Raw genomic sequence first — 26,570 nt, 5'->3', positions numbered from 1 at the left:
ATATCCTGCCTATCTGGTAAATTATGACCACTCTAGGCGTCTTACAACATAAACATATTTTCCTTCCATCCCCTAGGGTGTGACAGTTTGGACCACCCCAGCATTCTTCAGCTAGTGCTAGGTGGACCAGCTACACATGTAAGACCGGATAAAAGATGTCTTCCTCTTCCAACCAATGAAAAATAAGCTAGTTATCAAAGGCCACAATACTTAGCCTATTGATCAGATAAGAAGGCTCCTGATGTAAACTGCCTTGGCTTTTCACATGCAAAGAATTTAACAGAAGTGTACTTATCATTCTAAGATGCTATCAATTTAATTAAGACTACTACTCTATGCATATTTAATTGGGAACAAGCCCCACCAAACTTAATGGAATTTACCTCAGCGTAAAAAATGCATGAGATTATTCTGTAAATTTATGTAAGCAATTTTTAATACAAAAATGTTAATGCAGTAGATGAACGCAACTGTATATTCTCACAAGAATACGGTGAAAGGATGCCATGGCAAAATATTTGGTACATATAGAAACACTATTACACATTGTGATTAGTCAACAATCCATGGTAATAATCCTGAAAATAATCACAGGTTGATTCACTGTGATGCCACAATGTAATTATGGTACCATTAGCTTCCATTAAAGCAAAAATGTTGCCAGTTCTAACAGCAGTTAAAAAAAGCTAATGAATGCTTACAATCCACTTCATTTCCATCTCCCTTGCATTTCAGAACAAGAAAACATGTGAAGTGTTCTGAAATCCTATTTTCTACTGTATCTAACTCAAAAATTTTGCCAGGAATCTTTTGTAATTAAAGATTACAAAATTACCTCAAGAGGTAATTGTGACATTCACCTCCTTGAAGCATCTACGTTTTCTGCCCCCACAAAGGCTCCAGCCATGTTTTCCTTTCACTGACACCAGTGGATTCCCTCAATCCACAAAATAAATGATATTTGATCAGACACTTGTATTGTGAATGCAAACAAAACTTATTTATTAAAGTGAAGCCAATTTATTAATCACAGAAGTTCTTCAGAATCTCTTGCCATATAATTTCCAGCTTCTCTATTTATCTCAACCAGTCTCTAACTCAATCTCTATCTCTTCTGCCTCTGCCTCAGACTCTCTGACCCTGACTAACTCACTCTCACCAACTCACTCTGACTGACTCCTGGCTGACTCTTCTCCTCTCATGGCTCTGCCTCTCCACCACATTTACATAGGACATGAGTAATACATGACTTATACCTAACAAAGGGTGAATGCTACAGTAATTACATGTGTTTTTGCTTTTAATCTGTTTTTACAGTTACACCTTTTTCACCCGTTGAGAGAACACTACTTTTAGGAACTGACTTCTCCAAATGTGCTTTGGTCCAAAGTCATCCCCCATTCTTTAATGATGGATGGGGCAACTCCCTGTCTGTCTTTGAAGCTTCTGAGCTTCTAGGCCCCTTGAACCATGTCCCTTGACCAAACAAACAAACAAACAAACAAACAGACAAACAAAAACCAATAAACCTCCCGAAAACTTCCCAAATCCATTAATAACCTCCCACAAATTGACAAATATATTCGTTATTCGTCACTTCATGGGGCAACTTTGTGCTTCATGGGACAACTTGCCAAAATGGTGAGTCATCCCCATCTCTATTTGAAACCTCTACTTGACACTGAACCCTCCTGTATGTCCATATACCAGTCAGTGAGTGGGATCCAGTTTAGGCATGTGTAATAAGCCAAACAGAAGCAGACTCCCATCCATCCTCACCATGGAAATCCCTGCATCTTTCCCCACCCAATTCTTCAAATGTGTGAAGAAGCCCTGCTGAATTGGATAAGTGGCAGAAAGGATGCATACTTAAAAACCCATCCTTTTTTTTACAGGTTGTAAGTTTTTATTTAAGTTCAGACATACAAAAAAAAAAAAAAAAGAAATAGAAAAAGAAAAAAGAGAATAATAAAGAAAATACTAAACTAAACCCTCTACTAAGCTAAACCCTCCCCCCTTTGGAGTCAGAGATTCCAGCCTCGTTAACCCTCCGCTCTCCCCGGTTTGATTTCCAGTATATATTAAGCAGATATACATATATAGTAAAATTTGCCCTACACTCCTGTCTTCTTCTGGGCCCAAGAGTATATTAGTTCCCAGCTTTGTTTTACATAGTCTCTTGGTTGTTCCCGTAGTGCTTCTGATAGAGTGTCCAGTTCTGCTATATCCTATAGCTTCTTTAACAGTTCTTCTATCTTCAGAACCTCTTCGCTTTTCCATTTTTGGGCCCAGAGTAATCTAGCTGCTGTGAGTATATACATCAGACAATGCTTCAATTTTTTTATCATTAATTCTTGGTATGACATTCAATAATGACATTTCAGGTTTTATATCTAATTTCTGCTGGGTAATTTCTTTCACTATTTCCCACACCTGTGTCCAATAATTTTTGACTTTTTTGCATGTCCACCACATATGATAAGTTTCTGCATTTTTTACACTTCCAACATATATTGCTGTTACCCTCTGACATTTTTGCTAGTCTTACAGGTGTGTAATGCCATCTGTAAAACATTTTGAGAATATTTTCTCTGATATTTGCTGGTTCAATCATCTTATAGCTTTCTTTCCACATCTTAGTCTAATCATCAAGACCTACGTTATATCCAAAAAAATTGCCCATTTTACCATTGTCTCTTTCACCCTCTCATTCTCTAAATCATATTCTAATAAGTATATGTACATTTTCTTAATTATTCTTTCATCAGTATATATACACAGTCTATCCACCTGTACTTTGCCCTCAAAGAAACCCACAGTCCTATCTTTTTTGTATCTTGATTCTAATTTTACCATTGACCACCAAACAACAGCTACGCCCATTTTTTCAAGCTCTTGTTTGTCCTTTATCTTCTGCTCTTTAGTTAACAGATTTTCATATGTGATCAACATTCCTTTCTGGTTCAGGGCTTTTAGTGTAAATACTTCTATAGGTGCCACCCACAATGGGATTTTCTTATAGATTTGTGCTTGGAATTTTCACCATACTGTCCCTAGGGCCTTCCTAATGATATGTGTGCAGGGGAACTTTCCATCACCCTGAGATTTTATTGAAATTTAATCCTACATTCCAAGAAGTACCATCCTCATTGTTTCCATTTCTTCCAAAACAATCTAAATAGAATGGAATTAGTTTACATAGTTAATTTCACCGAGGCCAACATTCAATTCAAAAGTATTTGAACTGGGAAATCCTACTTCTCCTGATAGAGCTTTCCTAATCTTCTTAAAGCTGCGTGGGGCTTTGTGCTCCATGTGGCTCTATGGAAGCAAATTGTTCGGAAGGCTGATCAATTTGGCATCCTGCCCCATCCCTTCTGTATGACTAATGAAGCTGTACATTTGACAATATTGTTTTATTCAGCAAGCAAGGGCCCAGGCAATCATTGTGCGGCTGTAAGATGTCACTTATTCTTATTAATCCACTAAATCTTTCCATCCAGGCAGCCACGTTGCTGTATATATCAACAAAAAGACCTGAAGGGCATTGAGAATGTCCTCTGAGAAGAGATGTTTTAACAAAACAAATACCATTTCAAGAAGCAAAACAAAAGCCCTTTAGCAAAGCTACGCCTGCCCCCAAATAAACTAACCAAATCAGAACTGAACACAATCACTACTAGGTGTGCAATGCTGAATATCAGCTGGGGGGGACACAACTGGGAAGGTTACTTTTTTAATCTACACACAAAAAGCATTGCCTTCTTATTCTTTTCTATTGAAGGCTTAACATCATTGTGAATGTTCTGACTTTGGATGTGGCACTTCTGACCAATGGTGTTGCCTTGCATTTAAATCAATCTCTGAAGTTGTTCAGCCAAGAGGTTCTTCTTCTTTCGAACTTCTTTTTTTCATTTAGTTTATCTTGAATGATCAGATGTAACAATCTGTACTTTTCATTTCTTATTAAGAAACCAAAGTGTTCCATCTTTTTGCATTTTATGCCTTTTAGTGATTTTATTAGGGGGTGGGGCTTTTGTTCACTAGCCTTCGTATGTCTGCATCGGTCACCTTCACCAGACTTGGCAATACGTGGTTTCAAAAAAATTCATGTGTACAATTCATAATTGTGAGTTGGTTACTGCTAGAGATAGGATTTTTAAAAAATTTCTTGTACTACAAATCCCATAAATCTCCATTCTGAGAGTTTTATTTGACAGACTCCAACATGTGGGTCACCTGGGTGAAAGGTCTCAACCGAAAGGCTTTGAGGCAGATCTGGGCATAGCCCCACCCGGGCATCCTGTTCCTGCCCCATTGCTGGCTACAAGCTCTCTTTCTCAAAAGGAAGCTAGGCCTTATTTAGTATCAAATCCTTCTGGTTAAGGCCTTTCTCCCAGGTGAGCAACATTTAGATGTCTGTAGGGTGCTTCTGTCAGGTAGAACTCCTAGAATGAAGAACTGCAAGATTTGTAATCTAAGAAATCCAAAATTCCCATCTCTAGTTACTGCACTTTTTAAAAGCCTTGAATGAGAATATGCAGAATGAATTCATTCACACGACCAAGTCTTTATTTTTTTCTGCCCGAATAGACCCGACTGACAAAGAGACAACGCATGTACTCAACTGAATAGCATTCTTGATTTCTTCCATAATGGTTTCCTTGGGGGGGGGGGGTAGAAGGAGATCAAGGAGAACTTTGGCTGTGTGGCTTTGTTTTGGACCTCTTCCAAAATCAAGAAGATGTTCTCAGGTCATTCAAAAGACCTCAGCAATAGGACAAAAACATATTTCCCACTGGAAGAAAATGTAAGGAGAATTGGCAGGTTTGTGTGATGCACATTTCATTGCTTCAGTTCTGCATTCTGAAGAAATAACTCTATGATTTTCATTTCTCTTTTAACAAAGGCTGAATTCCCAGTGTGGGCCACACTGAGAAAGAAGATCTGTTTCTCAGTGTGGCCCACAGAGGGAATTCTTCTTTTGTTAAAAGAGAAAAGAGACAGTCAACTCTGCCCAGGGGTGCTATAGGAAACAGTGGGAAATTCAGCACAGTTCATTGTTATTCTGTATATCAGCTTCCGTTGATCTTGGCAGAAACTGTGCATGCAGATCAAGTGTAGCAGAGATGCGTGCTGAAGATGAAAGGAGAGAACAAATGGGACTAGGGAATAACAGAGGTTTGGCAACTAGTTTATGTTTCAGAACTCTTGTTCAGGAAAAGGGGTTTTCCATCGTTCTTAAAGGAAAGCTTTGTCTAGAATTGTAATTATTGATCTTTTTTTCTGGGCTTACTCTCTGACAAAAACTGATTTGAAATGTTCATCCTTTTAGTTTAAATCCATTAAGACGTGATCTTGGGCACCCTTTCCTGGCAATGAGCTCACTGAATATTAAGGAACATACTGCTGATTAAATTTATAGTAAATAAGGGACAGTTGCTTTGCAAAGTTAATAGCTCTTCATTGACCATTCAAAACCAAACCTCAAATATTTTGCACTGCAACAGAGATAACTTGCAATAGTGTGTTGTTCCTGGAAAAATCCACTTCTTTCCCAAGTACTTAGGGGACTGCAGTAAAACCCAGAGTAAACAGAAAAGTCTGGAGATGGAAGGATGGTGTCATAGTCCCTGACAGTCAGAAACGCTGGAGTTTGACCCTGTGAGCCCTGACTCCATTATACCACTGGCTGTGACACATCAAGAAGACCTATGAGGCTACCTTGGCGTAGGCTGCGGGTTCCAAATTCTGAGACAAAAAGACAGTCTAGTATTTTAATAAGTAAATCATTGACACTTTTTAAAAAAATATCTGTTTTTTGTTGCCTTTTTAGCACTTTGTGTACTTTATTAGTAGATTTCACCTAGGTCCAGTAACTATTCATTTTTCTCTTGAATGCTAAAAGTTTGCCAAAGGATTCATCTCACTGACACCTGTTTTATACTTGCTGCTATTTTACATGGTGGTGATTGTTGGGTCTGGACTCCATTTTGTTCTGTTGTCTTCAATTTTCTTCAGTGTCCATTGCTTCAGCGTTTTCCTGGCTTGGAGATGGACCAAGGTGCCCGAATGAGTTCTTGGCAGGCAAAGTGATCTGGAAGCGACAAATATGCTTGTCAACTACTACTAACAAGCTTGTTTGTACTTTTATGTATATGCTTATCACAGTGGGACACAGAACAGGGAATGTTTCACAAGCCTCTGCCACTCATCAAAGCTGGACAAACAAAATTGCTTGATCTGCCTAATGGTAGTTCAGACTGCTAGCATGGTCTTGTGAGACACATTCTCATCCAGTCCAGCTATTGGGTGTCTGTTTAAATTATTCACTAAACTTCCCTTTGTAAGCAAACCTGAAGCTTGCCTACGGTTTTCTTAGGCTTTTCTCATCAGCTCATGCTCCCATGTCAGGGGTGGGGGTGGGGATGCAAAGACAATAATGATTTCTATTTGCTTCCCCTCCAATGAATTCAAGGAGGTATATATGGTTTTCTTCCTCCACACTCTGTCCTCATGATAACCCTATGAGGTAGATCATTCTGCTCAGTGAATTTCATGGTGGAATTGCAATTTGAACCCAGATTTCCCAAGTCCTAGTCCAACTACTGCTGTGTAGCCCTTGGCACAATAACCCAACTCACATTGACTAGGATATGCATTGGCTGCAGTCGTATTACTGTATGTTATTATGACTGAAAATGATTCCCAACACTGAAAGAATCAGCATTTATTTTAAAAGGTTCAAATATGAAGTGTCAGGAAAGACTTTATCCCTTTTGTGTACCTCCCTGTGCATTAAACCTTAGGAGTTGAACCTGTACCTATAGCTCGATCTTAGCAAGAACACTTCTTTTCCATTTACTGAGCATTTCTAACTTTTCAAGTGAATGTATGTAGGTACTACTAAGTACTGTATATGGTACAAATTGTTCTTTATATTCTTTTTATAAATAATTATTTTTGGTGGGAAAAAAACTAAAGACAACATTGTTGCAATGTCCATTGAGATCATTTTCCTGGAGCAAAACAGTTAATCATACCAATGTAATTTACCAATGCGATCATCTCTTCTGGCAGTGCTTGGGACATCTTATAGGGAAAACAGCAAGTTAACAATGCGTTTGAGCTAATAATGCACAATGTTACAAAAGAGGGAAGAACAGAGAGAGAGATGGCCCAAAGATACATAACATTTTGGGGAAAGGGACTGGGCTTCATGCCAATGAATATTTGGGCAGCCAAAAAAGAAAAAAGAAATGAAATTTAATGGGTCTATATTACGTAGCTAGTTGTTGGCATCAATTACAGATAACAGGTAGTTGATATTCAGTACACTTAGGTTTTCCAGATTTTATCCTGCTCATGACTATGTTCTAATGATGACAGTGCTGTACATTTTACTTGTGTGTAAAATTAATTGGCAATAGAGGTTCCAAAATAAACACAATGTGCCCGGAATAAGAGAGTGCTACTTGTTCCTAAGTGTCATCTATTAGTGCAATAATGTTAATGGAAGGTACACAGTGATTGAGGTGATTATTTATTATTTCTTTCTCACTTGCTTCTCAGTCAAGGATTGTCAAGGTGATGGTGACATTTTAAAACGATAACCATATTAAGATGACAAATAATTAAAGAAACATAAGACCCACAAAAACAAATGTACGGTTATATACAGATCTGCCCTGAAGCAAGCTCCATTGAGTTAGATGAGGCCTACTCCCAGGTAAATGGGCAGTGAAGGATCATGCGACCTGCCATTCCACAGTATCGAGACCCAAGTGTAGGAAAGGCTATACTACATTCTAGACTTGTGTGATCATCAAAATGCAGTGAAGGCAATGGAATCCTGGGATTTATAGTTTGTAGAACTGCTTAGAATTCTTGGTAGAGCACTGTAGTATGCTTCCCTGAACTATAGCATTAGCGCTCCCTAGCCAAGAATTCGGAGTACCTCACCAAAGTACAGATCCCAAGATTCCAGAGGATGGAGTCATGGCAATTAGAATCAAACTGCTATAATTCTGTAGAGCTGATACCCTCTTAATGTGGTATCATGCCATAACTATGGCCACGAGAAAGAATCCCAAGTTGGCAGTATCCTGTTCCTGGGATTCCAGGATCCAAGCCTGAGACTTAGAGGTTGGTGCTTATGATGTCATGAACAAGTCACTAGGCAACAATCACAAAATATGTCAGTGTGATGTGCAAAGTGGTGTACCTGTTTACACCAGAAAGGTGTAATTGGAGCAATTTTCCTTATAGTGGCCCTTCCATTTGTCCAGGAATCACTCCAGCCTACCCCAAGATGTAGAAGCCCTGCAGCTGGACCAAAAAGCTCCAGTTTGGGAACAGAACTGGGTCAGGCCGGAGTGCATTCCGCTGTGCATTGTGTGATCGCTGCAGAAAAATCGCTTGCACCAGATTTTACATAATTGGCCCAGATTGTGATCCATTTCCCTGTGTGATTGCATCCTAGACAGGCAGCAAAAAGACTCAGGTTGAAATGACAGCATTACCATAAACCAGGGAAAATGCAGCAGCTGCAGGACAATTGGAGTCCCACATGCAACACCCATTCAAGCTGTAGTGCATTGTTCTATGTCTTAATCTGGCATATTGATACTTACAATGGAAGATACTGCAGGATGGGTGGGTGTTGGCATTGCTGTCAGGGGCTTGACATGACATCACATGATGGGGATATATCATTACCACTCCCAGCCATTCCTCCACAGTCACTTGTCTTCAGATGTGCAGCAAATCAAATCAACATTCTTCAAGGCAATTCTAAAAATAGGGCAGCCCAAACAAAAAATTATAACTTTGAAACTGGACCTCAAATCAGCACCTAATTTGGCACAGGAATAGCAATCCATCTTCACCTACTTTATGCCAAATTCAGGGGAGTTTTGGCAAAGAGTTTTCAAATTATAATTTTTTAAAAGTAAAACTATCTTCCCCCATGCAGAAACAAATGACCTTAAACATCCCCAGATTTAAATAGTTCATGTAAATTGAAAATACTAGTCTTGCTTATTTTGAAAGAGAATGGTGGGCCCCAAACACCTTTTTTAATCTGGAAAGAATGCAAGGTCTGAAATATTGATTCTCAAAAAAGGTCTTTCAAAAGAGAAACAGTGATTTTGTTATAAACTGAGCATGCATGGAGCAGGCTTATCAGCAAGATTGCAAAGTAGATACAATGTTGCAGCTTTGTGCAGAAGGGAAGGCTGTAGAACAATGAAAGGTTATGGAGACAGAGTCAAAAGACAGGTTTTTTACAAAGAGTTTTTTAAAAAGGGGGCTTGCTTTAAATAAAGTAATGGAGTGGCAGGCCTCCAGAAAGGGGGTCATTTTGCAATGTATCTCCCAGGAATTAGTATATAATTTTATAAGGCATATGCAAAATACTTCTGTATTAAAAAAGCACAGAACAGTTGTGTTTGTCCCAGCCCTGATTACTTCCAGTAAACATTGTCTCAGAATTTATGAGATCAGGCTCTTGATACAAGTCTTCAAATGAGCTTCAGACCAGGGGCAATCTGAACTTTGTACCCTGTTAATTAGCTGATTCTTAAGAGGAGAACTTTTAAATTCCTTCCTGGCCAAATGGGCATTTGTGCTTACAGATATTTAATATATATATAAAAATAATAGAGAACAAATATTCAGAAGCTCAGTTGTTTAAACTGTGAAAATACTGTTTTTTGCTTTGTGACTGGGAATGGTCTTACTCAATGCTAGGAGAACTTTAGTGCCTATATTCTGCCACAGTTTCAACTATTCCACCCATCTTCACACTATGCAATTGTCTGGTAACAAAGAAAAATACTTCAAAGGTGTTGTGTGCCATAAAGTCATTTCTGATGTGTGGTGGCTATATGAGTTAATGATTTCTCAAATGTTATATTGTCTACAGATCTGCTCAGATCTTACAAACCAACATCTGCTCTACTGGATGCTCACTACCATTCACATCTGTAAAAAAAAAACCAGCCCTGACAATTGCTTTGTGTTTGTGTGAAAAGTGGTTAACTGATAAAAAAAAAAAGAGTCAACTTCTGGAATTTCCCTTTGCTTGGTGTCACTTTGTGAATGGTAATGAGCAGAAGAGGATATCTGTAGACCACATTGACTACTGCCTTTGGTACTATCAACATACAGGCTGCTCTCTGCTATATATGTATGTATGTATGTATGTATGTATGTATGTATGTATGTATGTATGTATGTATGTATGTATGTATGTATGTATGTATGTATGTATGTATGTACGTACGTACAGTGGTGCCTCGCTTAACGAGCGCACCGTACAACGACAAAATCACATAACGATCCCTTTTTGGGGATCGCTAATGCGATCGCTCAACGTTTTTTAGATAGGGCAAAATTCGCTTTGCGAAGATCGGTAAGCGTTTTGCTTACTGATCTTCGCAAAACGAAGCCCGACGATCAGCTGTTCAGTGGCCAAAATGGCCGCTGGAAGCCTGGAAATGGCCCAAAATGGCCACGCGCAGCGTTTTCGTGCCCTCGTTAAGTGAGGGGAGGGCGCAAAAATGGCTGCCGGCCATTAAGAAGCATCGCTGAACGGTGAGTATTCAGCCCATTTGGAACGCATTAAACCATGTTTAATGCATTCCAATGGAATTCCCTGCCCCGTTCAACGATGCTTCAGCATAGCGAAGGTTAATCCGGAACGGATTAACCTCGCTATGCGAGGCACCACTGTATGTGTGTGTGTGTGTGTGTGTGTGTGTGTGTTTATTTCATTTCATTTCATTTCATTTATACCCCGCCTATCTGGTCAATTGTGTAAATTATGTAAATCTGCTGGCAATGCAGGCATGATATTTTGCAGCAATATTGGGCCACTTCTTGGCATTTTGAACTGTGGATATGGAAGCACAGTATTCCACATTCACAAACCGGAGGTTTTTTTGAAGAATAGAATGTACATATAGGGTGGTTGAGGGAGGCCCATAGGGGTGGTAAATGTGGTGGTGGGGAAGGGCCAGGCAGACAATTGGTAGGGAAAAAGAGGTGGTCCTGTACTATTCAAAACTGAAGTGTATTCTTTAAAAATAATAATAAATCAGAGCAGAAAAGAACTGCATTGGGTGCCATTTTGAACCTTGGTGACGAATTTAAAGGTCAGCGTGCAAATTTGAGCAACGCAGCATGTAAACTAATTCCTTCTTTCTTTATTTGTATCAGAGCACTGCATAACTTATAATTATGAACACATATGAAATATAGGTGAAATTAAAAATGAATTAAAATGTTAAAAAAGACACAAGATGTCTCTGAACAGATAGATCATAAGTTCACAAAAGCTCACAATGGAACAATTTTGTGAGTGTTCATGGAGCTGCAGTGCTTTTGTTTTCCCTGTTCGCTTTTCTTGTTCCTGAAAAAGACCAGTTTGCTTCTGAGCTTGTCTAAATGACATGTCCTGAAATCGCACGCATACCCCCCAACATACAAGAGTGTCAGGATTGCAGCATTCCATTCCTTAAAAATTCAGGTCTAAAACCTGAGACCCAGATAAAGGAAACCAAAACCTGTATCCTAAGGCCGGAACATGGGACTTAACAATTCTGCGCTGCGGATTACACTAGAAATCACACAGGCTATCTAAAAATTGTCATGGCAATTTCAGACTTCTTCAAATAATCGCCATTGTTTCAATTGTTAAGCACTATTTTTCATATCACTGCATGCTTGTCATGGCCAGTGGGAAGATTATGCAGCTGCAGGGTGCTTCTGTGAATCATACCCTCCCACAAAACTGTCTTTGTGATAGGCAGCTGAGATTGATGGAGTCTCTCTCAGGAAATATGAGTGGCAATTATCCAGATTTCCCTCTCTGCCCATGCCAAGCGTGCATACAATTGTCAGTGCTGTTTTCTCGTGTTATCCTAAACTGGAACTCCTCTCCTGACTTTATCAAGCCAGGAATCTTGTGATTAAAAGCTGGGTTCAGGGATTCTTGTGCTTCATAGTCACACTGCATTATGTATGTGCATTTCCCACAGATTTCACCTGTAAGAACAGTTGCAAAGGCATGTATCCTAGGCTCAGTTTTCTCTCCTCATTAAAGTCTTCTTCAGCCTGACAAAAGTACAAGGTACTCTGGTGGCCACCTAGACTAAAATGAATAAAAAGTAGCAAAGGGATGGAAGCTACGACGAAGGAGACGTGGTTTAGGAAGGCGAAAAATAGTCTGCATTCTGCAAGCAAAAGAAGGATGTCAACTAATGCTGAAGAGTGACACTTGGACCTGACCATCCCCTTGGCCTGTTTCTTCCACTATTCATTCCAGCAAGTGTGCTTCAAAAAGAAGGGGGACTGTGGAGATAGAAGGAGTCATCAGTGGTTCCAGTGGCTCTACTATAAATATGCCAAAAAATGGAACCCAACTGTTAGTCAAAATCCTGTAGTGTAGCAAATTGGACTAGAGTAGGCCCATTGAATCAGTAGAAACTTGATGAGTTAGCATCTCTGTAAGTTCCATTGATTCAGCAAGGCTTAAAGGTAAAGGTTCCCCTTGACAATTTTTGTCCAGTCGTGTTCTAACTCAGAGGGCGGTGCTCATCCCCGTTTCCAAGCCACAGAGCCAGCATTTTGTCAGAAGACAATCTTCCGTGGTCACATGGCGAGTGCGACTTAGACACGGAATGCTGTTACCTTCCCATTGAGGTGGTCCCTATTTATCTACTCGCATTTGCATGCTTTCGAACCACTAGGTTGGCAGGAGCTGGGACAAGCGACGGGCGCTCACTCTGTTGCGTGGATCCGATCTTACGACTGCTTGGTCTTCGGACCCTGCAGCACAGGCTTCTGCGGTTTAGCCCGCAGCACCACCACATCCCTTACTCTAGGCTTACTCTAGTGTAATTTGCTATGCCAAGCCACAGGATTTTGGCCATTGTTGGGGGATAAAAGCGTTTAGCGTTTGCTTTGGCAGCTTCATATTTAGTAGGGATGTGCGCAACCCCTTTGTGTCCAGATAGAACTACACTGATTGATGTCTATGCTGTTCTGAAGACCAGGTCCATGACAATATTTCTGTGAAACACAAACAGCAAGGAGGTCATAGGTTGAAAGATACTGGCAGGCCAGATCAGAAGTAGTCTGATCTGGGCCTTTTTTCCTCTTCCTGAAATTAGAAGTACTTTGGCCATAGAATTCTGGTGATTTAATCAATGGCTTCCCAGTAGGAAAGGGAAATAAAGTTCACTTCTAAAGTAAAAAGCACACTTTCCTCCTCCATTGTTACCAGCTGAGCATCTTCTTTCTCTTTTCCAACTTTTAATAGCAACACATGGACATAAGATGTAACATGGGAGATCCATGTGAGAACTGTTCTACCATGTTGATATCTCTGGGTTTTGGTGTTTTTTTTTTGCTCTGCTCTGCAGTCTTCCCAGAAAATCGCTTTCCAAACTAGCTTGTATTTACACATATGTCCAAAGGCAGAGCTTATCCTTGATATTCAGCAATGAAACCAATAACTATGGTCCCATCTTTCAAAGACTCATTGATTTCAGGGCACTTAAGCCTCCCCATGAAATCAATGGAATATTCAGCTTGCAATTCCATCAAATTATAATTGGTGTGAGGCAACTGCCCACCTGGATGATTCATTGAAAACCCTTGAGGATGCTGGGACAGATTTTTAAAATATGTAATGTGTTAGTTGGGCTTTAACTTTCAAAAGTTAGCGGAGAGCTATGCAGCTCCAAGAATCCCCTGACCAGTGTCCATACTGGCTAATGAAATCTGATGTCATTGTGCACAAACTTTCCAGAATTCTGAGTTTCAGCACTTTGCCTGTTCTGGATTGTGCTGGCACTTTGCAAGCTTTGACATAATCATACTGACTGCAACCAGAGCATGAAGAAAAGTAATTGTATTCACTGTCAAACCAAAGATAACTAAATTCATAGGTAATTTCCCTGATTTGATATTTTAATAAGGTTGGCAACCTATTCTGCAATTATTGTATTGGTGACATCTGGAAATCCAATTAGATTTGATTTCTCATTTTGACTTATTGTACTACATGGGAGAAGTATGTTGAGTCGGCAATGTCAATAACTTTTTCGTTAGTTAGTAGGAGAAATCCTGGGAAATAAAATCAGCTAGCCCATGAATTATTGGGTGCACAGCAAGATGCTGATGGATTTTGGCAAGTCTAATGCGCTGTTTGTTCCAATGCACGGCTCTAATTTGTTATAATTCACCAAACTATATGCCATATTACAGTTCAACTGTTTTGACTATGATGAATATACAGTGATGTCCGCAGGATGGAACATTTAGGTATGGGCCTTTTCTGTTTAAATAGAAGACTGCAAAACATGAAACAGGTTCTCTTTTGTGTATTTCATGTTGTTATGGTAATTACTGAAAGACAGCCTATAAAATGTTAATAATCTATATTTATGAAAGAGGCATACACAAACGTTTCATGTTTCTTTTCTTTTTTTATTCCCTCTTTTGTGTAGCTTTTGGTGCCTTTTGTATTTCAAATCTCCTGAGAATTTTTTCTTCCAATGGTGCATCACAAGAGCTGTTAGCAGCCAATCAGAACATTGAAGGGAGTGACCATTTTAATCCGAAACTGTAAAAGGTTTCGGAGCCCAATGAAAAGTGTTGTTTCTGCTGTGCGCTGAACTCCTGGTGCCCTCCATCTTGGACTGCCTTTGCTGCCCACCTGCCAACTGGACTCAAACAAGAGAAGATAAGGAATCAAGTGATGGAGGGAGAGAAATCTCCCCATTTCCTAGTAGCCCTTTTGAGGAGAGCGTTAATTGCATTTTTGTCTTTGCTGCTTACTTGATTTTCTTGTTTTTTTGGGGGGGGGAGGGAGATCTGTGTGCATTTTATTTAAGGTTTTTTTTTAGGGTTTTTGGAATGTTGGAAAACATAAATGGTAGACACAAAATAAATAACCCAAAACAGTCTTCCCCCTTTTGTATACAATGAAAGGAACAGTATGTGAAAAATATGAAAGTGAATGAAAGTGAAAGGTGTACCTCTGAAACAACTGAAAGGAACACAAAATTTTTCAGTGTGTGAGATCATAGATTAGAGAATTTTTTTTAAAAAGCTTTACATGAACAGCCATATACTTGCCAGTCATTTCAGAGCTGGAATATATACTGTACAGTTTATATACAGTGTCTATTCTTTGTGTGTTTAGTCTAAGGTTTGACCTGAACTTATGCACATAACATCCATTTTTCTGATTATATAGAGAAGGGGGGGGGGAGAGCATAAGCGACAGCACATGAGCATAGCATTTTGTTCCCAATAGCAGTTTTGCAAAAATATATCATTTTTTGGTGGAAAAATATTGGGGACAACTAGGTTAAGCCTTGTAGTGAACAGATGCATAATTTTACTTCTGATTCAATGCATAACTGTATGAAGTTCTATTTTTATTTCTTCTGTCTTTTGTAGACCTTTAACAACCTAGGAGCACATGGAATAAGTAAAAAACAAAATAGAAATAATTCAAAGTCATGCATTACTTCTGCAGCCACCCCAAATACTTTCCTTTTGCTTTCTCTGACCTGGTCTAAAATCTGCTTGTTGCCTGGAAATGTTAATCAAGGTAAGTGGTTTTCTCAGCTATAAATGCAAAAAGGTCTGACAGACTATTAGACTTCAGTCTTTGGATTTGGTTTCATTAAAGCTTTTTCTTTTCCTGCAGATAAATTATTATTTCATTAAAAGCTGAAATGATACCCACTCTGCTTTGCTGGCTTAAATTCCCGTCAATAATGTTTATTCTCAGAGTTTCAATTAAAGGCAGCAGCATCGAGACGAAAGGTTTTAGCTTTTAATGGGTTGCTTTGCAGGAGTGAACTTTGAATCTGGATGTACCAAAATGATCTCACTTTCAACTTTTAACATTAGTGCTCTGCAAAACTAGTAGTATTTTTCATCCAAATGAACTTGCTGACATTATTTCTAAAATCAGAGATCAAAGCATTTGCAGTGGATTCCTACAATTTTCTCCAAGTTCTCATATTTGTGGAAATATTTTTGTGCAAACTGCACAGTTAAACTACAATAGTTGCTGTATTTTTACTTGGACCCTTATAAATCAGAAGCATCAGACCGACTGCTTGCATGTGTTTGATTAAGACCCACATTTTGCACAAATTTCAGATACTGTGATGGGAGGGGGTTGTTTTCTTACTCTGTAGGTAAGACATCTTGCTGGGTGAAGAAAGCCCTCTCATCTATGCTTTTGAGTTTTCATCACCTTTTGGATTTTCGGGAGTTTTCTAAGCTCAATCTGGAGATGCCAGAAACTGAACGTGGAAGTTTATGTGTAAAATATCTGCAGTCTACAACTCAGCAGTAGATTCTGGTGACTCTAATGTCACAGAGGTAGGGAATCTGCTCCAGTACAAACATAAAAATAAAGAGCCATCTGTTATGCTATTTTTAATAGATTGTCAATAAAAAAAGTTTTTAAAAAAGCAATGGAGACTGGTGATGCGAAAGTCACAGGGGTGGTGAATCTGCTCTAGCCCAAACTTTACAGGATCTATCCAAGATGCTGAATCCTATCCCTGAAGCAGGTTGATTGATTTGGATCGCTCCTGCAACGTTTAAGTTCATTGTCCTGAGGATGGCAGAATCACTAATCTTCACTGTGACTGAACTACATTTTCTTCACTAGACACCACAAGGGTAGTTTGAGGAGAGAAGACACAGGTTGGTAGTGGCCACATATCCCCTATTTCCCATTGTTCCGGCATAATTGTCTAAATAGGTGCCCTATTTAGTCTGCAGGAGCAATCATCTGATCCACTGTTAAGTTGGCTTCTTACACATCCTTATAGCTGCATAGCACTGAACAGCAGCCTCACAGATACCAAGCCTCTAGCTACAGTACTTTTGTAGCTGCTTTTATGCCACTGATATTAAAGCAGCCCTCAGTGCACAAGTCTGTTCAGCCTGATGCTAAATAGCTTTATGCAAAAATCAATTATGGTCAACAGGCCTTTCTTCCAGAAAAATTATGTACCGCTTAGATGAGCTGTACCTTTTAGATGAAGGCATTCAACTCATCCTACTTATGTGCTTATTCATTAGCTAACCAACGTATGTTAAACTCACTAAGACACAAGCGCTGTCTTCCAAATGATTAATGAACAAGCCCATAAATCATTTGTGATGAGATCACTGTGTTTCAGGGAACATTGTGGGCATTAAAATGGAACTGCCCTGTTCTGTTTTAATGCTCAGCAATTAAATAAGTTTTCAGATATTTTAGCGGCATCTTGATATGCGGAGAGCAAAACTGAAAAGCTCTAATCCAGCTTCCTCCATGGTGGGGCTTTTCAAATATTTTGAATAATAGCGTCCTTCTTTCCTAATCTTACGGCATGGCTGCTCACGGAGATGGTCCTGATGATGCAGAGGAAAAGCCAAATGGCACTTGAACCCAGGCCAGCTGAGCTACTTGCACTCTGGCTGCAGAATTCTAGAATGTGTAGTCCAAAAAAAAAAAAAAAAAAAAAAAGGCTCCCCACCTCTGCTCACTCCTTCATGTCTCCCTCGGATGCTGAGGAGTATATACCCAAAGATTTTACTCCTTTTACCATGCTAGAAATATACAGAGCTTGGAAAAGTTTCTTCTCAAAAAAACAAAAAAAAACAAAAAACAAAACAAAACAAAAAAAACTCTAATAGAATAAATTGTAGTTTTTAGTAAAAGGACTGTGCAGGTTTTTTTCCATAATTTTCAGCATCTGAAGAAAACATCAGACAGTGCTTTTTACTGGAAAAAAAGTTACAATTCATTAACATTATGACTGACTCTTTATTTGAAGAATAATATATTGATTGAATGTTACGGATTTGTTACCTTCTAGTTATCTTTGAGTTTTTAAAAACAAAATATGTACATAAAAGCACAAAATATGGCAAAATATGGCCAAACATCTCATAAAATAATTCACCTTAGCAATGTTTTAAGGGTAACAACTAAATATTACTTATTCCACTAACAGAGTAATCAAATCTTCACCTTATTATTTCTAAAATAACATTGGTCATAGTTCATTATCTCCAAAATGAATGTGTTACAAGTATCACTGTTAGTTGTGGCAAGTCATTTCCTACCCCAGAACTGTACCAGCTGAACTGGTAGGACCTGTTTTAAGATTTTCAGCCACTCCAATCCTTTCCTACCTCTGGGTATCTATTTCCCTCCATTAACAGCATTCCATAACCATTATCCACGCTCATTAGAACTCCATTCCAACTTCAGGGCTTTTCTCTGAAGATATGTTTGTTTGGTTTGGGGGGGGGATTGGGGAAGAACTCTTGGGAATCTTGACGTTCTCTTAAGCCACTTGGTATCTTGATCTTATAGATTTTTTTTACAGCATGAACAAAATCATGCATGCCAGAAATACTGTTGTTGTTTTTTAAATGAGAACATCCATGAAATACCCCTCTTTCTGCCTCTCTTTTTCTTATTTTATTTGTTCATGTAAAAAGCTTGGAGACTGGTGCCCTATGGTTCATTTACCCCTAATACTCTTTGTCAGCTGGAGTGTTATAAAGCCATATAACAAAAGAAGAGAACATGCCGGATCAGGAGTGAAATTATTCTGGTGTTGAAAATGCCACCTGATTTTAATTCACCTTTCAGTTCTCATCTTTGTCTCAAGAACTGTTAAATGTAGTTGAGTTATGAACCTTCTCAAAGGGACTTCTGTGAAATGAGAATGGACAAAAATAGTGAATTTGGAGTTGGCATGTTCTAGCAAGGCTTCAGTGCCTTTAATGGTTGGACAGTAGACAAAAGTTCAGCAATGGAAGTTTTGCATGCCAATACATTGCAGTGCCAAGTGAAGTTGCACGTACAGAATTTCTCTTCCGACATAGCACAGGAACCCTTCCAACAGAGTGTTGGTGGTACTCAAGAAAACCTAAGATGTAGCCCTTGCAGAAGGTAGGATTAGAGTTGTACACAAAACTCATCACAACTTGATATGCCTTGTTCTGTTGGATGCCATTTCTGCCATCTCCAGAGTGGCATTATTTTTAATGCCAAATGAAAGGTGCATGAAGTTTTACTGAGAAAGGCATATGGAACATTTCATATCAGGTTTATTAACGTAGAAGTGTCTGCTCATGTTAGGCAATATATAACAAATATTTGCCATAGTGGGCCCTCTGTTGTGGAAGACCCACCCCAAAGAAACATACCTAGTACCTAGAATCTCCATGGAACTGGCCAAAGACCTTTCATTTATCTAAGCCTTTGAAATTATACTATTGTTTAATTCAATTTAGCTATGTGGATTTATTCCCCTGCCTTTGGTTTTCAACAGATTTGCTGCTTTTAACCTTTTCTTTGTTTTAAAATTGTGTTATCGTATCACTTTTATTATATTTTACTCTTGATTTTTAGAGCATTCATTCATTCATTCATTAAATTTCTACCCGGCTATCTAGTGGCAAGCCACTACTCTGAGTGGATTACAACAAAACATTTCATAAATTAAGAATAAATAAATTAAGAAGACCAAGCAGGTAAAAGAAAAGCCTGCCTCTGCATCCCACCTATGGTACATTTAAAAACACATAAAATCCCAAGATGGTGGCAACAATAACATCAATTCAGCAATGAATGTTTGGCAAGCAAATAATGAATTAATGAATTAATGAATTAATTAATTAATTAGGGAGAAGGTTTCCTAAAGCCTGACTGAAGAGCAATGTTTTTATTTGTTTTCTAAACAATAGGAGGTTGGGGGCCTGATGCACCTCCACTACTAGTGAATTCCACAGTGAGGTGGCCACAACTGAGAAGGCCTGCGTCTTAGTTCTAGGCTTCTGGGTCTCCCTTGGGGCGGCCACGCCCAAGGTTGGGAGGTGTAGGTGGGAGGGGAGGTCAATTTGAGGGAGAGGCACTTTGCCAAGTAGCAAGGTCCCATATCATTCAGAGCTTTGTATGTTGGCATCAACATCTTGAACTTGGTCTGGAAGCATACCTGCACCCAGGGCAAAGAGTAGGTGATTAAAAAAAAAATTCTCAGAAGCCACAGGCAGTAGGTAGTAGGGTAGTGATAAATTCCGAAATCCTATCATGACAGTCCCTATAGCTGTGCCAAGGAGAGTCCAAAATTAAAGGCATCCTAAACTGATGTTTCTCTTTCTCATTGACTTTCCCAAATCATTATGTACATATAAGCACAAACCCAGACATAGACATACACACAGAGCTCACAATTGTCTACAGAACAATTTTTCTTCATTTTATCTATTGATTGCACAAACTGCTGTGCTTTTTGGAGCTTGTTTAAGAAGGCATTTACAACCGCCTTGCACAACTGAGAGTCCTATTGCTTTCAATGGTGCAATTTCCAGCTTGCAGAATTTCTAGCTGGTGATTGCATGGAATGCTAGACCACCAAGGCATTATATGCTCTGCAATTCCAAACAGATTGTCCCAGTTCTTCCCAGCACAAAGGAGAAAAACTTTATCTGGAAATCAATAGTTAACACCATCCCTCTCTATCTCTGTCATTACATTGAGAGTTGCAGCTAAGCTCGAATGGAACAGAGAACCCTAGAAGGGGGCAGATGATATTGTCATCTCTCCTAATGCAAAAGTCCTGGAACGTTGACTCTGTTAGCCCTGGCTCCAGAACACCGTAGCCCACAAAGAAGCATATACCGTACACTGTACCAAACAAAGGAATGAATGGACGGATGTATAATGAATGTTGAAAGCCAATGCAGCAGATCAAGAGTACACACTTGATGCAACAGGGTGGAAGCAGAGCAGTAAAATAATGAGGGTTTTTGCGGGAACTGCTTCTGCGGCTATTTTTCCTCACATTCCGTCAGTTTTCTTCAGAGTTGCCGGAGACTCTTCCAAATTACCAAATATGTGACTTGTGCACTTTCACACCTTCTCCTGCTATAAAAAAAATCAATCCCCAGCATTCCAGGAAAAAAATGACAAAGAATAAAATATGCTAATATATCCAAAGAATAGCTTACTTAACAACCACTCTGATGACTGTTGAGATAAAAACAAAAAGCATCAGATAGTTAAGCTAGAATGATGAATAGCTGGCATTTCTGTATTCAAAAGCGATGATACATCATATGATAGGTTCTTCTTTAAAGGAAACCTGCTTTTCCTCATTCCATTCTCTTTCCCCTCCCCCCATGTCCTCAATGGCACTTAAACTTGGAAAAGCTACTTTCTGAATTACAGCTCCCAGAATCCCATCTTCAAGAATTATAATGTCTAGAATTTACCAGATGGGGGGGATATAAATCGAACAAACAAATAAATAAATAAATAAAAATGTCTAGGCAAGTTTGTGAGCTACTGTCTAAAAAGTAACCGTCTGTTTAGACCTGACAGACACCTGTGCTAATACAGAATGAAAAATAAATATTTTGCCAGTTTCAGTTAATCACTCATAACGGTGCTTATCATCTTCTTTGCTTCTTGTCCAAGCCTGCATAAATATTTCAAGGCAACAAGACAAGGCCACAAGGAGCTCCAAAGAGTTACATATTTCTCATACATATTTAATCTGTCTCCAACCACAAGATGGAAAATTGGTGGCTCACAAGAAGTGAAGATGGAAAAGTGAAGACATGTCTCAGATGGATGTTTGGCTATACTGTACCACATTAGCATAATAAGTGATGCTAGCTTTGAAACTGACTAGATTCATTCAGTGCTCTCTAATACTTGTAGGGATGGCATCTGTTTCGTAGAGTGGACAGCTATTTGCACACCCGTGTGTGAAGAGGTAGATTCCAAAGGGGGGTGGGGGGATCTCAAATAGAGGGGTCTACGAGTTTTTTCTTTCCGTAAATGTAGTTGGTTCTTTCTTTTTGTTTTTGTCCTTTTTTAATCTTTTTTCTTTCTTAGTGCTCTATGGTTTTTTGTATGTCAGAAATTAACAATAAAAAAAGCGCACATCAAAAAAAAGAAGTAGATTTGATCCACAAAAGCACACACTAAAATAGATTAATCTTTCAAGTGCCAGAATATATTGATTTCCTGCACTCCCTTTTCCCCCCTTTCCCTCCGCATCTCTAATTTTGCCCACCCAGAAGGGCCTGTGTTGTCATTGCTTTTGCTAATCCTTTCCAACGAGAAAAGCAAAGCAGTTTACTTTTGCACATATTCCTTACAAACCAATTTATTTATTTAAGGGTGTAAAGCCGTTTACACCCACAGAAAAGAGACGTGCGCAGGGAGGAAAGGGTAAGATATAAATCAGAAAATCTTGGACTACAGCTCTCATATTATATGACCACACTGTCTGGGGCACATTTCTATTTGAGGGCCACAGAAGGGACTCTCCTCTTGGACTAGCACAACATGCTTCCATCGCTGTACAGACAGAGGCAACCATTTGTTATTCAGATATTGTTGGATTCTAGCTCCCAGCAGCTCAGACAACATTTTGTAATGGTTATGGATTAGCCCAGGTCAAGAGCAGTAGCCCAACAACGTTTGAAAGACCACAGGTTACATGGCCCAGCGTACAATGTACAGCTTGGATGTGTTACCATTATGGATTGCTACAATTCCCAGAATCCCCTAGGGAAAACAGCCAGTGACCATGTAGCCAATGGAATTCTGGGAGTTGTAGTTTAAATAAAGATTATCAAGCTTTGGTAAATGTGATAACCCACTTGCCTTCATGAGACAAATGACGAATTTATGCCCTTTGGTTCATTTGCCCATCACATTCTTCTCAGTGGAATGTTCACCACTTTGACACAACTGCACTAGCTCCCAATTTGTGGTCAGCTACTCCAGTCAGAGTTCCTCAGCTGCATCTCAGTCATGTTGTGAGGTCTGCATTGCCTTGTTATGTACTTTGCTGTGAATCTCCTTTGGACCTGTACTGAGGGGTGGATCAGGAGAACATCCTATGTCAAGCAAAGAACAAGATGTTCCTTGCTTCCCAAAGACAGAAACTGATTGGTTGTTGTAGGGTTTGTATGCTGTTTGGCCATGTTCTAGAGGTTTTTCTTCCCAACGTTTCACCAGTCTCTGTGGCTGGCATCTTCAGAGGACAGGAGCTGGAACTCTGTGTTCTAGTGTAGTGTGTGGGATTGCTGAGTATTTGTAGCTATGGGATCAGGTTTTGTTCTTTTCAGAAGATTGGGTGATTATTGTGATCAGGGCGTTTTTTGTTTTGGATATATTGTTGTGATGGGGAGAAGATGATCTGTCACTGTGATTTATGAGTGTCATTAGCTAGTCTTTTGTGTGCAGTGATCGCTGGTCCTTGTGGCTGGGTTCATTGACATTTTTGCAGGCTGTATTTTTCAGTGTTGGGAGCCAGGCGTTGTTGAGTTTTAGACTTTCTTCTTTGCTAGACCAAACTGATTGGTCTGGCAACTGAAACTTACTTCAGTAGTAGTAAGGGGTAGTAAGGGGACACCAGGTTGGCCTTGTCACTGAGGCACTGAGGCAGCTGGCTCAAGCAGTAGATGCTGGGGAGCAGAGAGAGGTAATAAAGTAATGGGTGAGTTGGCTTCCCTTGTGCCCCATAGCCAGTCTGTTCTTCTGAGGAGGATGCCATAGTACTATCCATATTAAAACAAGATTCAATTTCCAGCTTTAAAAATCTGGAATGGGGGAGACTATGTGGTCCTCTACCTCAAGCAGAAAAATGCCCTGATTTGCACTGATGGGAAAACTCCTTCCACTGATCATGAAGGTTTTAGACTACCTTAGATGGCACCATGGCTGTGTCCTCCCAACACTCCCCCACTACCCAGCATCTGCTAATGGTAGGATTAGCTCAGATTCTACCTCCTCCATATCCCACTTCTTCTATTCCCCATCTTTTCTGCTTACACCATCTATATCCTACCTTGCTGTTAATGCAGGGCAAGAGAGTTCAGGCTGATGTGCCACGCTTTGCTCTAAAATGATTCATCACGATTCATTTTGCCTATGCACGAAGCATATCCAAAAATACAAAAGTAGTATAAATAACACAAATGTACTTTTCTGGGCAATAAATGCAATGTTGGAAAGGAAACAGGGGCAGCTCAAAATGTATTGCCTGAGAGAGGTCAACCACCATGTAATTTTGGCACCTGAGGCAGAAAATGCCACAATAATCTCTCCTTTTAGTAAACACATACTTAGTAGTAAGTTAGAGAACTAGCAATGTGCTGTCCTATGGACTGGTATAGAAGCTGAAATAATGTAAGTAAAATAATGTTAAACAGGTCACTTCCCCTTCCCTCCATACCCTTTGTTATGGATCAATTTTGAATATGTAACACTGCTGAGATTACAGCTGCTTATATTGTGAACCAGAACTGGCCGAGATCACTTGGGTATTCTGGAAGTTCTAATCTACAAGGACTGGTTCTTTTCTGAATGATACTCAGCAGTGCGTAACTGTTGAGCACATTTGGTTCTCATTGGGTTTGTTTGAGGCAGGTTTTGTTCTCTTGAAGGGAACAAAATCTGCCTCAACCTTTTCATTTTTTAAAAAGGTTTTTACTCTCAGACTTCTGCAATGTTTGGGGATTCACATATACTGATCCCTCTTGTTACTCGGTGGGCCTGTTTCACTCCATTTCTCTCTGCACCATTTGCTATTCATGGTCACAGTGTTCTAATCAAAGTTATGGTACACACAGATGAGAATGAAACCTTTTGTCCATTGTGGAATTTGGGTACAGCCTCCATTCAGTTCTCATTTTCTGCCAAAATAACTTGGCCATGGATTTCATATGATTTAACAGTGTCACATACAATCTTCCTTGATAATCCTGCAGGAGATGCAGTGTTAACTGTACATCTGGACAGAAATAAATGATTGTTTTTTCATAAGGTAAAACATCTAAGGGCTTTTAATAGCTAGATATGTGTTTTAGTAGAATGCATGTTCAAACAGCCTCTTGGAGTGTCAAGTTTAGGGATGGGCTCCTGTTGTCTCAGTAATTCTGTGTTACTGGCAGGAATAACTTTGTTGGAATTTTGAGTATTAGCAAACAGTGTAGCAGTAACTTTTTGAAGTGCAACTCCTGTAGCCTTCCCCCCCAAAAAAGAACTCCAAATTCAGACAACCTGTTGATACAATCTACTTAACACCCCAAACAACAACAGTATCATGTTGCATAATATCCAAGTTCTACAATAGTAAGCTAGAAAAAGGTAATGTACTGGGATATTGACCACATAGGAAGTTCAGCTTGAGCCTACCTCACAAGGGTCTTATGGAGACAGTTTCCCAGAGTCCATTCCTTCCTCATTAACTCACTCTGAAACATTTGTAGGAGAAAGAATAAAAAACATTTATTTACTCACAATTGTTTGAAATTACAGACGTGTGCTGCTTTCTTCATTGCATATCTACCGGCAAGCAACTGAACAGATCAACAGCAAACAAACAACTGCCCCCAACAGAGAAGAGAGAGGGGACAAGAACTCATCAGAGAAGCAGGGCTATCAAAATCAAAGGCTGGAAGAAATGATTGGTAAGTGCTGAATAGACAGACAATCACCCAGCCCAGAAGAAGTCCCTCCTGGTCACACAAATCATAGGCAGCATATGAGATTTCAAATAAAACTCCAACATATTTAAATCAGCTTAGGGCTGCAAAGTCTTTCATATAGCAGAACGTCTTCTAATAAAAGACTGTCCCCTGACAATTCTTTACATATACTACATCTGTACAGTAGGACATACGGACTTTCTACCTACCAGAGTTACACCTTTAAAACCTGCAACGAAAAGAATTGGTGTTATAAACTGAACATATCACACTCCACAGAAAATTGTTCTGGAAGTTTCTGAAGACTTGATTTGCTGTACGCTTCTCTCTCTTTTTTGTGAAAGCTGAAAAGAACATGGCCCATTTCAAGGAAGAATGTTGAATATTTTCCATCCCTACATCATTTATATTCCAAACTCTTCATAGTCGAATGATATCGCTCACACCCATGTGCTCACACACACACACACACACACACACTTGCCTAATTTTCGTCAGCCGGATCTCTAAGTTCTGCACAATGCATTGTTAAAAGAGGCAGTTTTTGTGTATTAAAATATGGGATGAGCAAGGAAAGGAAGACTACATCCCTAATAATAGAGTTCCAAAAAATGTAGTGAAAGATACCCTTCTGTGCCGGTAATGATGGCATATTATTGCGAAGGATAATAACTATTTTCATTAAATGGAAGACGTAATAACCATACTGTATCTTAATACAGAGCGCAGCTCCTGATTATACATTCAAGCCAGATTTATGATTGATTCTTTGTGAACTAGAATGTGAATCATCTCACATTCCCTTTAATGTTTCATTTTACAGTGAGGAGCATAACCAAAAATGGCATTGGGTTTTAAGGAATGGGAGCAGCAAAAGAAGCTAGGAGGTTTATGAGCAAAAGTTTCTATTCCCCTGTCTAAGTTGGCTCCGGCCTTAATCATATTCTGAAAAGGAAAAAACCTTTAATTTAAAGAAAAAAAATATATGGATGGAAATGTACCCCCCTTATGCTTGC

At 39.3% G+C, this 26,570-nt stretch overlaps 1 long non-coding RNA gene across 2 annotated transcripts; it reads right to left on the bottom strand.

The window, feature by feature from the left end:
- LOC140708131 (uncharacterized) lies at positions 1-26,570 on the bottom strand. Of its 2 annotated transcripts, none has more exons than XR_012088286.2 (3): positions 25,262-26,570; positions 8,634-8,793; positions 1-6,097 (listed from the first exon to the last, which is right to left on the bottom strand). It is a non-coding gene; the product is annotated as an uncharacterized LOC140708131 (long non-coding RNA). The 2 variants fall into 2 exon arrangements; XR_013537804.1 differs by lacking the exon at positions 25,262-26,570 and adding an exon at positions 20,809-25,246.

This window comes from Pogona vitticeps, chromosome 6 (genome assembly GCF_051106095.1).
Source record: "Pogona vitticeps strain Pit_001003342236 chromosome 6, PviZW2.1, whole genome shotgun sequence".
Classification (NCBI taxonomy): Eukaryota; Metazoa; Chordata; class Lepidosauria; order Squamata; family Agamidae; genus Pogona; species Pogona vitticeps.
This window is presented reverse-complemented; position numbering and strand designations above follow the sequence as displayed.